The following is a 12,877-nucleotide window of genomic DNA, read 5'->3' on the forward strand; positions in this document are numbered from 1 at the left end:
AGAGAGGGGAGCATCTTATTGTCTGCGGTGATTACTGAGCAATGAAATATTCCATTAAACCAGTGTACAATAACAATGGTGCAAAGTGATTGCTACCAAGACATAATGTTCATTTATGTAATATTTAGTACGATAAATTGAGCCATAACTTGTGAATGTGCATTCTTCTATCTACTAAAGGCAAGGAGATTCCATTGTGAGATGTGGCGTAGAACTCTGTTTGATCCCTGGGTTTTATTATACCTACTTACAGATCAACAAATTACAGAATCACACAACAGAAAGAGAGGCTTTTTTGGATCATTGAGCTTGTGCTGGCTCATTGTTAGTGCCAATTATTTTTCCTTATGTTCCTGTTTATTTCATCACAGCCAGATAAATCCTTCCCTTCAAGTAACATCTGATTTCCCTTTGAATGTTATAATTGAATTTGTTTCTATTCTTGTTTCAGACAGCACATTCCAGATCATAGCAACTCAGTGCAGATAAAAACAGCTAGTCATGTTGCCTTTGTTTTTACATGTCTCAGCAAAGGCTTCACCTTCATCCCACTACACTCCCAGATTAATGAGTTTGACACACATTGCAACATTGAACATTTCTTCCATCATCTCTGCTTTTGGACCCACTTTTTCCATCAAGGCCCCTGCCCACCCTCCGAGGAACCCTTCTCCTGCATCCAATACACCCCATCCACCTGGACACGCAGTGCTGGTCTGTTACATACCCTTGACCTCTTCATTTCCAACTACCGCTTGTGACATAGACTGCCTCAACCTGTCCACACCCACTCCCTCTCACCCTCGCAATGAACAACCCTCCACTCTCTCTGCTCCAACCTCAACCTCACCATCAAACCAGTAGACAAGGGCGGGCGCAATGGTAGTTTGGCACACCGACCTCTACACCGCTGAAACCAGGCGCCAACTCATAAACACTTCCTCCTACTACATCCTCGACCACGACTTCACCTCCATCACCAAACCATTACCTCCCAAACCATTCACAACCTCATCACCTCTGGGGACCTCCCACCTACTGCCTCCAACCTCCAACCTCATTGTCTGGGAACCCCACACCGCCCTGTTCTATCTCTACCCAAGATTCACAAACCTGATTGCCCCGGTCGACCCATTGTCTCCGCCTGCTTCAGCACCACCAAACCTATTTCTGTACACTTTGACACCATCCTGTAACTCTTAGTCCAGGAACTCCCCACCTAATTCGGAACACCATCCACACCCTTCACCTCCTCCAACGCTTTCATTTCCCCGGTCCCCAATGCTTTATCTTCACCATGGACATCCAGTCCCTGTACACATCTAACCACCACAATGAAGCCCTCCATTTCTTCTTCTCACGCCGTCCCAACCAGTACCCTTCCAATGACACCCTTGTCCACCTGGCTGAACTGGTCCTCACCCTCAACAACTTCTCCTTCCCATCCTCCCACTTCCTCCAAAGCAAAGAGGTAGCCATGGGCACCCGAATGAGCCCTAGCTATGCCTGCCTCTTCGTTGGGTACATGGAACAGTCCACCTTCCACAACTACGCCGGCACCATTCCCCAACATTTCCTCCGCTGCATCAATGTCTGTATTGGCGCTAACTCATATTCCTACAAGGAACTTGAACAGTTCATCAACTTCACAAACACCTCCCAACCTGACCTTAAATTCATCTGGACCATCTCAGGCAAGTCCCTCCCCTTCCTGGACCTCTCCATCTCCATCTCAGATAACCGATTAAATATGGATATTCACTACAAACCCACCGAATCCCACAGCTACCCAGACTAAACCTCCACCCACTCTGCCTCCTGTAAAAATGCCATTCCTTATCCCCAATTCTTCCGCCTCCACCACATCTGCTCCCAGGAGGACCAATTCCACCAAAGAACATTCCAATTGGCCTCTGTCAGAGAAATTTGCCCAATAGGTTAGAGATCACAAAAATACAGCTCGAAGTGAAATTGACAAACAGTTTATTGCAAACAGTATCGCTGGAAGAGAGACTGACGAGGCTGACACAGAACTGACAGTCTGTACAGGTAGATCAGAATTTTTCGTCCCAGAACTGAGGATGAGACAGTTTTATAATAATGCTGCAAAATAAGGCTGATTAAGAAATGGGGAAAATGCAGTGTATCTGGAAATGGAGTAATCTAGTTACAAGAATGCTAATTGGAAAACAGTTATCGGATGAATGTTCTGTTCCTTCACACAATGTAACATCCTGACAGTATCGATGGTTCCATTCCTCTTCACAGATAGGTGTTAATGTCTCCTCTGAAGTGGTGAGGTGCTTCCATTGTCCTGTTCCTGGAGCATGTCCTTGCTGGTGCCTGTCTGTCTGATCTGCTCTTTGTGTGGCTTTGGTATTGCTGGATTGTGAAACTGCCCATGGGGCTATGAGTTATCTGTGGTGCTCTATCATTATTAGCGAGCTTAAAGTGTATTCCCTTGTCTGCGTGGGCTGTCTGATTTGGCTTGTGAGCCTGCTTGGGAATTCTGGGTGTTTTTGGTACAGTTTGGCCAATTTTGGTTTTGTGGGCCTATTATGGGTTGGCAGAGCTTTTCCCACAGCCTCCTTCTTCAAAGACTGCAATTTCCCCTCCCACATGGTCAAAAATGCTCTCCAGCTAATCTCCTCCACGTCCCACACCGCCGCCCTTGAACCCCACCCCTCCCAACGCAACAAGGACAGAATCTCCCTAGTCCTCACCTTCCACCCCACCAATCTCTGGAGACATTGCAGCTTCCTCCACCATTTCTGCCACCTGCAAACAGACCCCACCACTAGAGATATATTTCCCTTCCCATCCCTATCTGCGTTTCGGAGAGACCATTCCCTCCATGACTCCCTTATCAGATCCACGACACCCCCCCCCCCCGCCACCCAATGCCATCAGCCCTCACCCCACTCACGGCACCTTCCCCTGTCAGTGCAAGAACTGCAAAATCTGCACACACACCTCCGTTCAAGGCCCTAAAGGATCCTTCCACATCCGACAGAAACTTATCTTTACCTCCACCAATGTCATCTACTGTATCTGTTGCACCTGATGTGGTCTCCTCTACATTGGGGAGACAGGATGCCAACTTGCAGATCATTGCAGAGAACATCTCTGGGACACCTGCACCACCAACCCCACAGCCCAGTACCTCAAGTCTTTAACTCCCCCTCCCACTCCACTAAGGACATGCAGGTCCTGGGCCTCCTCCATTAACAAACCCTAACCACCCGATGCCTGGAGGAAGAACGCCCCATCTTTCACCTTGGGACCCTGCAACCACATGGGATCAATGTAGATTTCACCATTTTCCTCATTTCCCAATCCCCTATGTCATCCCTGTTCCAAGCCTCCAACTTGACACCGCCCTCTCGACCTGTCCATCTTCCCTTCCACCCTCCTGTCTGACCTACCACCTTCTCCCCCACCTTCATCTACCTACTGCATTCACAGATACCTTCCCCCAGCCCCACCCCTTCCCATTTATCTCTCAGCCCCCCCAGCATACCAGCATCATTCCTGGTGAAGGGCCAGAAATGTCGATTCTCCTGCTCCTTGGATGCTGCCTGACAGGCTGTGCTTTTCCAACACCACACTCTTTGACTTTTTACATGTCTTCCCTGTTTAAGGAACCTTTACCACTTGAAATCGTCTCTGCTTCCTTCTTTCCTCAAAATCATGAAAACCTCCATTTGATCCACTTCTAACTTTCTATACTTGAAGGAGAAGTCCCTCATCATTGGTAGCCATCTTCTAAACCTCTTCTGCACCCTGTACAAAGTTTTGCAGTAACCAGAACTGAGCTCAATATCCTGGCAACACCTAACACAGTCCACCATCTACAAGGCACAAATCAAGAGTGTAATTGATTGCTTCCCACTTGCCTGGATAAGTGCAGCTCCAACAACATACAAAGGTATATACATCATCCAGTCAAAGTAATCTGTTTCATTGGCACCCCATCCACCAACTTGAACATTCACTCCCGTCACCATTCATACACAACAGCAGTAGTGACTACTGTCTACAGGATGGACTGCAGTAACTCACCAAGGCTCCTTAGTCAGCACTTTCCAAATCCACAACCTCCATCACTTAGAGAACAAGGGAAGCAGATGCATGGGAACACCTGCAAATTCAACCAACACACCACCCTGATTTGGACCTATATCACCGTCCCTTCACTGTCACTGGGTCAACATTCTGGATCTCCCTTCCTAACAGTTCAGTGCTGTCCCTGCATCACTTGGATCGCAGCAGTTCAAGAAGGCAGCTTGTTGCCATCTTCAACAGGACAATTAGAGATGGGCAAGCAGCAACCATGAACACCCAACATACTATGACTGAATACCCCAGTCCAAAATTGGCATTCTCCAAATCATAACTAAATAAAATAGTGTTTAGTACTTTATGAAGGTTTAATTGACTGTATTCTCTTCCTTTCTTAATAAAGCCAAAGATTTATTTCTCCACTTATCCTTTAACCTTCAAGGATCTGTTTATATGACATCCTGCTCTTCCCGCTGGGCAGGATGTTAGCTTGCTACATCCCACTTTAACGTTCCACTGTTCACTTTACCTTGCTTTTCACATACATCTTACCAAAGGTATGTGTCACTTCCCAATTTCCCACATTATTTTTCATCGGCATGTGGCTATCCATTTTACCCCCTGAGCTCTGTTGCTATCCTCTTATTGTTAATTACATTCCTGAGTTTTACATCATCAGCAAACTTTGGCATTATGCCTTGTATAATCAAGTTCAGGTCATTACAATTTACCAAAAGGATGTGCAAGTATGGCCAACAACAATGAAGCCAAACAAACGATTTACTGTAAAAGGTACAAGTTGGACACAAGTGTTGGCACATCACATCTTCTGAACCTCCAACAATGTTGTTCAATCCACTTGGCAGATTTTAATGTACGTGATAGGGTTCTTGCCCGCTGGCTGAATGGTTGGTGAGAGCCCTATGTTGCCCACTTTCAGGAAATAAGTGCTTATGAGGGCCCTCCCTTGAGTTAAGGACCCCACAGGCAGAAAACTTGTCCCCCAATTGAAGGCTGGCCATTGTGCATTGCTCAGCAGCGCCAGCTGACAAGCAGAGGCTGCTGTTGGTAATGCAGCCGTCTAGACCCAAGTAATCAAGGTATCCAGACTGCAGATGAGTGAGATGAGGAGAGAAGTCATGGAGAAGGTGGTGTTGACAGCAATGGCTTAAAAAAAGTCCCAGCAAACATCCCCTCCCCATTCCTGTTACCAGATCCTCCAATCAGGCACCAAGTGCCCTCAATGATTTATTTCTTTTGGGCTTCCCACATGGCAAATCCCTGGAGTGTGTCTGGATAAATACCAGTGACAGCGGAATGAGGACCTGAGATACCAATTTAAAAGGCTCACAAGCCCTTCCACCTCAAACTTCATCAGGGACAGAAGCAGGAAGGTGCGAGAGTCCCCACTCCACACCCCCTAACCCTTGCCACCAAACTTGCCTCAGGTGAGGAAATGAGACTCGGCAGCCATTCCTGCTCCTTGAACCCTTGGAAGTTTGACCTCACCATCTGGTGACACCTGTTCCTCTTCATTCCTCCAGCTGGGGGACATTTGACAGCTTCAACTGATCGGAGTAGCTACACCAAACACCCTGAGTCAAGCCTCCTGTGTCAGTCAGATCCACAATTTGGATGTTTCAGATTTGTCGCTCCACAAAGGACATTGAACATTGAACGCTGTTGTCAGATGAATGGTGCAGTCCCTCAGCTTTAGCCTGACCATAGATTGGGGGGGAAATGCCATATGGACAGATTAACTCTAGTGGGAATTAAAATCTGCCTACCCTGACTCTTTCTGCTGGCACAGCATAAACAAAGCTTAGGACAGTCATTGATATTTACAAATGCTACCTGAATGTGCCCTTGTGTCATCTGAAGCTGTCTTTTTTGAACAGCTCTGTTGGCATTGAGTAAATGTAGCTATGCCTAGCTCTCTTTGGTCTAACCTGGGGTCAAGCATTGTCATATATTTGAGGGTGAGTCGTGATATTCGCAGCTGTGTGGAGAGACCAGACAAGACGGAATTGTTCTCCTTAGAGAAGCAAAGTTAAGAGTTAATGGGCTCTTTCAAAATTATGAAAAGGCTTTGATAGACTAAATAAGGAGGAGCTTTTTCCACGAGTGGAAGACCTCTAATCTAAGACAAATAACAAAAGATCCAGAGACCAGAAGAATCTTTGTAATGAATTGCTATAATCTGGGATTCACTGCCTGAAAGGTTGGTGGAAGCAGACTCAATGATGACTTTCAAAAGCTAATTGGAACAGTTTGCAAGAACAGGGCAGTGTGACAACTAATTGAATAGATCTTCCAATGGCTATGTTTTATTGCCTTGAGTGCGCTGATAGAGCCATGATGTAACATTGCATCCAAAGACTGCACCTCTGACAGTGTAGCACACCTCAGTGCTGAATCCCTTCTTCAGTCAGAATTCTTCACATACAATTTCTACCCCTTTGGGGACTGACTGGCTCATTAGCCTGTTAAACCATGCCATCAACACTCTTTCCATGGAAAAAATCCAGGAAGGGACTTGAACCCAGAGGTATGGATGCTATCACTGCACCAGAAGACACTCTCTAATGAGAGAATAGCCAATGGTCTTCTGGCACTGTAGTGACTGTCACTTTTCACTACCTGAGTAGCACTGCACTGATGAGTTTAACTCAAATTATGTGCATAAATCTATGGATTAGGGCTTGGTTCTCCCAAATTTTTGACGAGAGAATTTTAGCATTTGGAATTTAATTTATGAAGTTTTCCCTGGAGCGTCGGAGGCTGAGGGATGACCTTATAGAGGTTTACAAAATTATGAGGGGCATGGATAGGGTAAATAGGCAAAGTCTTTTCCCTAAGGTCAGGGAGTCCAGAACTAGAGGGCATAGGTTTCGGGTGAGAGGGGAAAGATATAAAAGAGACCTAAGGGGCAACTTTTTCACACAGAGGGTGGTACGTGTTTGGAATGAGCTGCCAGAGGAAGTGGTGGAGGCTGGGACATTGCAACATTTAAGAGGCATTTGGATGGGTATATAAATAGGAAGGGTTTAGAGGGATATAGGCCGGGTGCTGGCAGGTGGGACTAGATTGGGTTGGGATATCATGTTAGCATGGACGGGTTGGACCGAAGGTCTGTTTCCATGCTGAACATCTCTATGACTCTATGACTGTAAGTGTGCTTTTACAGCAAAGAACACCTAAGGATATAAATACTCTTTTGTTCATTTATCCAAATGATAAAGATATCTGGTCACTTTTTGACTTTCCCTGAAGAAAATGATTGATGTTCTGATGCTTTGTACAAACAAGAACTTCTGATAGCCCCCCCAATAAACTTTTTTTCATGAGTAACAATGATTTGTCTGTACACAGGACCTTCCCCCTTGAAATAAGGTGCTTCATGGGTGTGATTATCTGAAAAAATTCAACACATAGTCCATAAAGGGACATTGAGATAGGTGACCAAAAGATTGGCCAAAGAGGCTGATTTAAGGAGTATCTTAAAGGAGTAGAGAGACAGAGAGAATGAGAGAGTTTTAGAGAAAGAATTCTAGATTTCAGGTAGCTAAGGACCTGACTGTCAATGGTGGAGCAAAAAAACCAGGAATGAGCCTGGCTCAAATTGGAGGACCAGAGAGGTCGAGAAGGGTTGCATGGTTGGAGGAGGTTACAGAAGTATGGAGGAGCAAGGTCATGGAGGGATTTGAATGCAAGGATGAGGATTTTTAAGTCACGGTTTTCCAATCCAAGATCCAGATGTGGATCAGTATTGACACATGACTGGGGCTTAACCGAAATTCGGACATGGGCATCAGAGCTTTAGATAAACTCAAGTTATTTAATTTGTTTATTTGCCTTACAATTGTATTATCTTGAAAAGGAAAAGAGAAGGTAATTACAGGAAAGGTGGGTTGTGTTTATTCATTGACATAGACAAGTGACCAGATATCTTTATCATTTGGATAAATTAAGAAAATAGGATTTATAACCTTAAATGATTTTTGATGTAAGGCATTTAATAAGATGGGATATCACAACTGAGCCCAGTCCACACTCTCATCCACAATTCATAGAGTCACTGGCCAGGAATCAGGTACAGAAATCCTGACTGGATTGCAACTCCTGCTCCTGAGGCCAATTGCCATGAGATTATAATGTGTCCAATTTTAACTGTGTGAGTCACTTTTGAATGGGTTGAAAAGTGCCCTTAAAGTCAAGCATTTTCTGGGAAAAAAGGATGCACATAGAGCCACATAAAGTCCTAAGTAGTTTACTTTTATGCAGAAAAATAGTTTAAGGCATTGACTTGTTGCAAATCATATCCGTACGCCCTCTAGTGGCACTCCTTCAAACAACACATGGGAAGGAAAAATAAGAACTGATATTTTTACATGTAATAAGGGATAAAGTCCAAGTTATTATATTATTAAGCCTCTGCAAAAAAATGTTTCTTTGCAAAAATTGAGGAGTGCTGTGCTGTGTGTACAGCTCTGAGTCCAAAGAACCCTGGACGGATTTCTGTCATTGACTGGGAACATGCTCAAAACCACAGAGCGATTAGGAATGTTCAGAATGTGTTATGAGACTTCGATTTGCCCCATCAGCACCGCCTCTGACTTCTCCCAAAGATAGCAACACTCAAACAAACAAATCTGCAAAAACAAACTCGTGCACCAGACATAGTTTCATCAATCAGGATATAACACGATTCGCTAATTTCACCAGAGCCTCGCTACACAACTCAATTGGTAGTTTCCTTCAGAATATTGTCTGTCACCTTGTGTTTTCCAAAACATGAAAAGGTCTGAAGACTAACTGGCGCTGGTTTACAATCTGTTGTGTTCTGGCAATTATTCTGTTGTCTCTGCACTCACTGGTGTGTAGTACAACAAACATAATCATTTCCTTTATTTCATAAGAATAAAATAACCTTTTCACATGCTCGGGTGTCTATGTCAATGAATAAACACAACTCACCCTTCCTGTAATTACCTTCTCTTTTGCTTTTCAAGATGATAAAATTGGAAGGCAAATAAACAAATTAAATAAATATATCCCTTGTCAAAGTTAGCAGCATACACCAGAAAACACCAGCTGCGCTATTTGTTCTCTGTGCTAATCTCAAAATGAGCGAAGGTAGGAGGGGTTCTGAAGCATTATCTCAATTTCTGTCTCCACACGTTTCCAAAGTTTCATCATTCTCAGTTTTGATTTATGATCTCCAACATCCACAGTATTTTGTGTTTGTTTAAATGACTTCCTGCTGAGTTTACAATCCCAATTGTGTTCCTGCAACTTGCACTGAAAAAGAAACATGCACACCTGGTGAAGTCAAGACCAAGTTCAACAATGTCGCCACATGCAGTCAAATAGGCTGCGGAGTGTTGAAAGTCTAGAATGCCATATGAATAACTATCACTTTAGTGTGGTACTGGAGGAAGATCAACCAACCACCAAAATGCTAACCATTCAGGGGAAGAGAAACAAGAGAACACTGGTATAAAAAGAAAAAAAAACAAAACTTAAAGTGCCTTAAAGCAATCAAACTCATTGCAGATCATAAAATGAGAGAGCAGCTGCAGGACCAAGGTTAAGCTGCTTCAGACATGTAGAAAGTTATAGAGAATTTACCATACAGAAAGAGGCCACTCAGCCCCACCAGTCTGTGCTAGAATATCTGCTCTACATGAGGCTCCTCTCTCATCATCTAACAATAGGCAACCCTGAGATGGGGGAACACAATATCAAAAAGATTAAGACATTAAGGATTCATAGGACCCCTAAATGGTTTGGATGCCTCTGGTTGGTTTTAGGAATTCCTAATTGGTTCTTGAATGGAATGGGGGCCATTGCCTGATTGGCACAGGGCCCTGTGGAATTTGAAGTGACACTGAAACTGCTCCAGTTCGAAAGATGATGAGAATCTGTCTGCCCAGTCCAGTCTGTTTTAAATAAAAAATGCTTACATTTACAAAGCACTTTACAGAGAGTGAACCATCCTGGAGTGGAGAAGCTACACATCTGTGCACAGCAAGGTCTCATAAATAGCAACGTGATATTGACTAGATATCTGTTTTATCTGGAGATGAGAATACTAAGAAACAGGCTGCTAGACCAGATGAGATTGAGGTTCACAAGTAGGAAGTTTTAGAAATTCTGGCGTGTGAAAATAGATAAATCCCTTGGGCCAGATGGGATTTATCCTAGGATTCTCTGTTAAGCCAGTGAGGAGATTGCTGAGCCATTGGCTTTGATCTTTATATCGGTATTGTCTACAAGAATAGTAGCAGAAGACTGGACGATAGCAAATGTTGTTCCCTTGTTGAAGAAGGGGAGTAGAGAAAACCCTGTTATTATAGACCAGTGAGCCTTACTTTGGTGGTGGGTAAAGTGTTGGAAAAGGTTATATGAGATAGGATTTATAATCATCTTGATAGGAATATGTTGATTAGGAATAGTCAACACAGTTTTGGGAAGGGTAGGTTGTGCCTCACAAACCTTATTGTGTTCTTGGAGAAGGTGACCAAACAGGTGGATGAGGGTAAAGCCGTTGATGAGGTGTATATGGATTTCAGTAAGGCATTTGATAAGGTTCCCCACAGTAGGTTACTGCACAAAATATGGAGGCATGGAGGCATGGGATTGAGCGTGATTTAGCAGTTTGGATCAGAAATTGGCTAGCTGAAAGAATACAGAGGGTGGTGGTTGATGGGAAATGTTCATCCTGGAGTTCAGTTACTCCAGGATGGTGTACCGCAAGGATCTGTTTTGGGCCCACTGTTGTTTGTCATTTTTATAAAAGACCTGGATGAGGGCAGAGAAGGATGGGTTAGTAACTTTGTGGCCAACACTAAGGTCGGTACAGTTGTGGATAGTGCCGCAGGGTGTTGTAGGTTACAGAGGGACATAGATAAGCTGCAGAGCTGTGCTGAGAAGTGGCAAATGGAGTTTAATGCAGAAAATGTGAAGTGATTCACTTTGGAAGGAGCAACAGGAATGCAGAGTACTGTGCAAATTGTAAGATTCTTGAAGGTGTTGATGAACAGAGAGATCTCAGTGTCCATATGCATAGATCCCTCAAAGTTGCCACCCAGGTTGATAGGGCTGTTAAGGAGGCATACAGTGTGTTAGCTTTTATTAGTATTGCAAACAGTTCTGGACACCACATTATAGGAAGGATGTGGAAAGGGTTCAGAGGAGATTTATTAGAATGTTGCCTGGTATGGAGGGAAGATCTTACAAGGAAGGTTTGCAGGACTTGAGGCAGTTTTTGTTAGAGAGAAGGTTGAAAGGTGACTTAATTGAGACATATAAGATAAGCAGAGGGTTAGATAGGGTGGACAGTGAGAACCTTTTTCTGAGGATGGTGATGGATAACACGAGGGGGCATAGCTTCAAATTGAGGGGTGGTAGATATAGGACAGATGTCAGAGGTAGCTTCCTTACTCAGAGAGTAATGGGGCATGGAACGTACTGCCTGCAACAGTTGTAGACTCGCCAACTTTACAGGCATTTAAATGGTCATTGGATAGGCATATGGATGAGAATGGAATAGTGTAGGTTAGATGGGCTTCGGATTGGTTTCACAGGGCGGCGCAACATCGAGGGCCGAAGGGCCTGTACTGTGCTGTAGTTTTCTATGTTGGTTGAGGGATAAATATTGACCTGGGCATTGGGGATAACTTCCTTGCTCTTCTTCAGAAATCGAGCTATCGGATGTTGTACAACCACCTGTGGCAAATGGTGCCAAAGTTTTAACGTCTCAGCCACAAGGTGGCACCTCTGACAATATCGCATTCCCTCAGTTCTGTCCTGAATGTTATGACTTGGAGGTGCCGGTGTTGGACTAGGGTGTACAAAGTTAAAAATCACACAACAGGTTTATTTGGAAGCACTAACTTTTGGAGCGCTGCTCCTTCATCAGGTGGTTGAAGGAGCGGCCGTTTGAAAGCTAGTGCTTCCAAATAAACCTGTTGGTCTATAATCCGGTGTTGTGTGATTTTTAACTTTGCCCTGAACGGTAGGCAGAGAATTTTGAGCTCCAGCCCTGGATCTGAAATCAAAGAGACTGCCAACTGAGCTGACTCTTACTTGCATCTTAAAATTAAAATCATATTAGCAGAGCACATCAGTGGAGATCTTTATTGTGCTACTTAACTGTGAAATAATGTGTGCCCAGTGAAATATGTTTGAATATAACCCTGAATGATATTAATGTTTTAGGTGATTAATCATGATAATTGGTCTTTGTGCACTTTTTCTGTGTAATCTGTAAGAATCTAACTGCTAGAGAATCTCAAAATGGTTACGAAACACTCAGTTCAGATCAGATATTTGGCCAGCAAAATGTTAGTGAATCACAGATTGATGTGAACATAGTACAAAACAGGAAGCCATTCGGGACATTCACATGTACTAACCCCGCAATACAGCGATCCTTTCAGTCCCATTCTCCAGTGCATTTTAAATGGCTCTTTTACGGATCTTTACCGATTTCTCTTTTGAAAACTGTTCTGCTTCCACCACATCAGAGTTTCCTTTTTTGTTAAAAAAAAGTGGAAAATCACTGCTGTGTTGTCGGTTTTGAAAGGCGAGGTGTGAAGGAAATATTGTGTTGAAGTGGGTCCCTCCTTTTGAACAAAAACCACAAATATTTCAGGTAATTTCTTCTCGGTTGGCGGCTTCATCTGAAACCACTTTTTGGATACGAGGAATTGGAAACATCCGTCAGGAATGTGGCCACATTTTGGCCGCTCGGGGATGTTGTTGAGGCGATGGTGACCCGCCCTCTGAGCGGCTACTTAAAGAGACGCGG

General features: G+C 44.0%; 1 long non-coding RNA gene across 2 annotated transcripts in view; it reads right to left on the minus strand.

The window, feature by feature from the left end:
- The window catches only part of LOC148142133 (uncharacterized), a 125,042-nt gene that overhangs the window by 68,140 nt on the left and 44,025 nt on the right, over positions 1–12,877 (minus strand). Inside the window, exon 1 of one of the 2 annotated variants that reach the window (XR_015752116.1) lies at positions 12,483–12,740. The exons of the other annotated variant lie outside the window; for it this stretch is intronic. This is a non-coding gene — a long non-coding RNA (uncharacterized LOC148142133). Of the gene's footprint in view, positions 1–12,482; positions 12,741–12,877 lie in introns of those variants that run through there. 2 annotated transcript variants of the gene reach the window in all.

Source organism: Chiloscyllium plagiosum, unplaced genomic scaffold (genome assembly GCF_037043375.1).
Source record: "Chiloscyllium plagiosum isolate Xiang-an unplaced genomic scaffold, Cpla_swu_hap1 HiC_scaffold_30, whole genome shotgun sequence".
Taxonomy (NCBI): domain Eukaryota; kingdom Metazoa; phylum Chordata; class Chondrichthyes; order Orectolobiformes; family Hemiscylliidae; genus Chiloscyllium; species Chiloscyllium plagiosum.